General features: G+C 33.2%; 1 pseudogene; it reads right to left on the bottom strand.

The window, feature by feature from the left end:
• Window positions 1-2,974: 2,974 nt before the first annotated feature.
• On the bottom strand, window positions 2,975-3,392 carry LOC125614716 (annotated as a pseudogene).
• Between the last annotated feature and the right edge of the window lie 1,843 nt (window positions 3,393-5,235).

Here is a 5,235-nt window from a genome sequence, read left to right as displayed (position 1 = left end):
TCTTTTTTTTTTTTTTTTTGTATTTTGTAATTAGACTGTGATATGCCTAAATGTGATTTGCTTCACTTTAGGAATTAATGAGATTTTAGATTTCTGAGTTGGATGTTTGGAAATTGATTTTGGAAAAATGTTTACTTTAATGCTTTAAATGTTGTTTTATTTCTTTTTCTGCTATATAGGTGCTTCTGTGGTGTTACATCCTGATAAACCCATTGCCAGTTGAGGATATAAGCTGGTAACACATTTAACATACAAAACCCACCAAACATCATGGCTTGGCCACATAGTACTCTGTAGAGCTCTGTTTGTTTCCCTTGTGACCATGTGGCTTCTTGATAGCTCTCTCTCACTGCTGCTGCCCTGCATCACTAGCTATAGAAAAGATCAAAGTACAAAGGAGGGTTTCTATTGATACATGTAACTTTTCTACCATTGTTAAAAAACAAAATCACAATCAGACCAACCTAAGTCAGACAATTGCATTCTCTCCTCTGATGACTATTACATGTGTGAGATGTTATTCTCATATATAATTTTCCAGAAATCATTTAGGCTCTGGATATATATTTTTAATCATTTTTTCTCCCTGTGTTTTAGTTTATATAGTTTCTGTAGACTGTATAGTATATAGAAAGGGTCTTCAATCTCACTCCCCTTTATATACAAAGAACATCATAGTTTATATTTTGTACTTTCAATAAAATTTAGACCTAGAGACTTTTATAGTTGAACTTTACTAACCTTATATATGTATCTCCCTTTCTCTTATGGTAAAAATACCTGCCAATAGAAACATTTACTTTCCCTGGGCTTCAAAATAACAATTCAAATGCTATTGTGCCGATAATACATTCCTTTACTACAACTTAATATTATCTTGCAAATATTTTTATTCTAATTTTTCATCCCAATAGGAATGTATAGTGAAATTATGATGTCTTAAAGTCATTTGATGTGGTAGTGCACTGAAAAATTCATAATTTCTTTGATTTCTATTTGCTTGAAATATTTAGGCACTTAAAAAAGTTATGTTATAATTAGGTAAAATATTCACATGGTTTCAAAATCAAATCTACAAAAATGTATGTGTTAAGAAATCTAACTCTAGGCTGGGGTTGTGGCCCAATGGTAGAGTGCATGCCTAGCATTTGTGAGGCAGTGGGTTCGATCTTTAGCACCACATTAAAAATAAATAAATAAAACAAGGAAAAAAAAAGAAATCTAGCTCTGCCCCTCTCTCTTTCACCCTATTTCTCCCCCCCCCTTTTTTTATAACTAAACTAATATATGTAGACTACTTTCCCACAATTTAAAATAGAAGGAAATACATCGATACACTCATAATCTCTTTTAAACTAAATAACAGCACACTACATATCCTTTTCCTTTATTATTTTTTTTAACTCAATGATATATTCTAGAGATATTGCCATACTGTATAGAAAACTCTATTTTGGTGTATTATTTTTTTATTAATTATATTATTGTTTTTACATCCACTTTATCATGTGGATGCTCCATAATTAATTTAACCAGTCTTATAATCACATACCTGGGTTGTTTTCATTATTTAGTAACTATAGCAAATAATAATGAATCACTTAAGCTTATATACATTTATATTTTGCTAGTTTATTGGAATATGTTCCTGAAAGTGAAGTCATTGGGTCAAACAGTACCTGCATATGTACTTTTGTTAGATATTGTCAAATTTCCTTCTACAGAGAATGTAACATACTTTACCAGCTAGCTTCAGCAGCAGATTAGGTTTTCAAACTTCTGAGTTTTCGCCCATATGAAGGAGAAGGAAAAAAAGCAGTTTTCTCTCCTGCCAATATCTTGGGGTTTTCATTTACGCTGCAAAGAACAAATTGTAAACCACTTTGCATAGTGTCCCAGCCTCAAAATGAGGGTTTGATTTACCATGTAATTTATATCAGGTTCATATTTCTGTTCTGAACAAGCTTTTGGGTTTGAGGTTATAAACAAAATAATTTGAGTGTTTACTTGTGGTTGAACAAATGCCATCAATATACATTTGGAAAAAAAATCCTTTTTGAAGGAGAAAAAGTAGGGCAATTGTTTCCAAATATTATCATCTATTTGTCTGACAAACATTTGATTTAATAATTTTGTAGAAACACTTGGTTCTTGTCATAATAAAGGTATAATTTTTTCTAGTCAAAAGACTTTAGGTCCTCTGTAAGGTAACCGAAAAGGTCTGATAGGCATTTGTTTTTATAGTCAATCTCATGAGTTGGACTTGGAATGGATATTCAAAAATTATTTCCTATTGCTTTATATCTGTTCCTCCCTTCACTTCTTTAACTTTTTGTTTATAATTGTCCTCAGCATTCTTATCCAAAAACTTTATTTTTTTTCCTGTCTTTAAAAAATCTATTTTTTTAACTCCTCCCTGTTGCTATTCCTTTTTTATTTTATTCAGATTTTCTTTGACTCAAGCACCTAACTTTTGTCTTGGTGAACTCCTGCCTTCGATCTCATCTGAGCAAGAAGAAACATCCCACCCAAGCCATGATTTACAAACAGAAAGTGTTGTTTTTTAAGGGAGGGTCTCCTTACCTGTTCTGTGGCTGTCCTTGGCTTGGTGAGCTCTATTTTCAGGACCTAATATGATTAGCTGTACAAGGGTGTCAAGAAAATTTTATCTCCCAGTAGGTTTTTGCCTACTTCCTGGACACCTTATAACTTTGAGCATCTTTTACTTTATTTCTGATTCAAATTTCTCTTCTGAACAAGCTTTTGGGTTTGAGGTTATAAACAAAATAATTTGAGTGTTTACTTGTGGTTAAAGTCAAACATCTATGATGCATCTATCAAATGCCAGCCCTTGAACTAGGTCGCAAGGCAGAGTTCTTGTTCTGAAAAAGATCATGCTCTGGGATTGATTTTTAAATTTCGTTTCATGTCTTTCATTAACTCATCTACAATGATTTTTTTTTCCTGGTTGGTTCTAGCTGTAAGCCAGATAGCACTTGCCATAATAATGTCTGTCATTGTGCCTGGGCATAAAAACTCCAGCCTACTGAAGGACACTCGTAGCAAAGGGGACTAATTTTGCCCCTTACATCCACCTTATAATATTTCAGGAAAGCCAATTTAACCTCGAATGTTTATTCTTCGGAGGAGTGCTTCCTTTCCTTAACACTACTACCAAGTCTTAACATAAGATAAAGGGTGCATACTTTTTGAAAGTTGTAGTCAGACAAAGAATATTCATCTTCTAGTTGCTTACCAGCAAAGACCAGTTTGCTGATCAGGAAGAATTCTTTCCTTTTCCTGGATCCTGCCTTTATGTTGTCTTTAGTATGTGATAGCTCAGCCTGGAGCATGATGGTGTTCCCATAAGAGTTTTCTCTGCAAATCTGCATTATGTTGGTGGTTCCACTGAAGATGGTGGATCTGTGTTGAATGACTTCTGTTATAACTTCTGAATATACAGGACACATGGAAATCTCTGCTAGCTTTCGTCTTCTCTCTTTCCACCCTTGCAGGTTTCCTCCCACTTACCTTTTCACCTCATTTTCTACATTCTCCAGGAATGATTTCTGACTCTTCCTTTCCCCATTCCCAAAGTGGTTTGGAGCCCCTCCTGTATCCTCGCAAATCAAACTGAACTTTCTCCATTTTGTCACTTTTTTGCCACACTATTGTATTGTGTCATTTCCTAGACTAGAAGCCCCTTGAGGGCAGGAACAGATCTTCATCATTAATTCCAAGTCAGTATTAGCCACATAGGAGATGCTCAAAAAAATACTTCCTGAATGAATGGCTATGTATACATATAGAAATATATATTATGTGCAGTCAAAAAAAGAGAGAGATAAATAAAAGAATTAATAAAAAGAAAGCATACCTCCAGGGAAAATGGAAAAAGCAAAGGTGCCACAAATAGAATAATCTCCCTGCAGTATATTTCAATGATTGTTTTGCAGAAATTGTGCTAGTTCTACCCTTAAGAAACTTTGAGGTATTTCTAAGCCATTAATCAATTTAATTTGTTTTATTTCCACTATTGGTATTGGCCATATTCAGGAAATACTAATGAATAATAATTTATTCTGACATTTGTAGGCAAGTGTAATGGTTAGATAGGGTTAGATAGGGTTCACAGATGTTAATCAGTAATTCTTGATAGGTCAATCACAGTCGTACCTTACCAAAGACTTCAAGGCCAGAGTGAATTGTTAATGAATCTACCCAGGTACAATCACAACTCTCAAAGTGAAATGTAGGCAGGTGTGTGAGTGTTATAGGAGTGTTTTATTATCTTATCATCCTACACTCCTATTTATGGCTTTAGTTTTTGCATGTTCTCATGGGAATTTTTTCCCCAGGATGTACTTCTCATGTTTTTATTTTTTTAAATTTATTTTACTGAGTGTTTTAAATACTACTGACAAGACATTGGAAAACAAAAGTCACAATTTAATGGCTAAAGACTTTCCTACCTGTGATTATGCCAAAGAATAATCCATTTTACCTCTTATTTATAATATTTTTTGGATAATATCTTACTTTTAACATTAAGTACTGGTATTTCTAATTTATTATTTTTGGCATCATTTTTTTAAATTATGTTTTCCCCAGGTATGGTGGTACATACCTGTAAACTCAGATTCTCAGGAGGCTGAGGCAGGAGGATCACAAGTCTGAGGCCAGCCTGGGCAATGGCGTGAGACCCTATCTCAAAATAAAATAAAAAGTGCTAGGGATGCACACTCTGTGGTTCAATCCCGAGTATTGAAAACAAAAAGCAAACAAACAAACAACAACAAAAACCCAAAATAAACAAAACTACATTTTCTTTTGATGTCTCATACATATTTTCTATGAAAATTGAGTTTTGACTGGAAGCTATTAGAGTAAGCTAATGATAGAACATGCAACTTGCGAAAGAGTCAACTCTGAACTGTATAGAAATGACCAATTGTGGTACAAAGATAGCATTATTTTATATATGTGAACCCAAAGAAACCCAGAATACAAACACATTGGGTCATCCATAAATTCAATGACTACTGTTAGAATTGTGTATACACTTTTTCTATTTAACATGTATTCTTGTAAATTTATTAACATAAACAGTAGCTATACCTCATAGGAGAAATGACCTAGACCCATTTCAAACAAATGTGGAATAAAACATTTAATTAAAGGAACTATCAGATGAAGAAATTAATATATATATATATATATATATATATATATATA

Source organism: Marmota marmota, unplaced genomic scaffold (assembly GCF_001458135.2).
Source record: "Marmota marmota marmota unplaced genomic scaffold, marMar, whole genome shotgun sequence".
NCBI classification, from domain to species: domain Eukaryota; kingdom Metazoa; phylum Chordata; class Mammalia; order Rodentia; family Sciuridae; genus Marmota; species Marmota marmota.
Note: the sequence above shows the minus strand (reverse complement) of the source record. Positions and strands in the feature narration are given on the sequence as shown.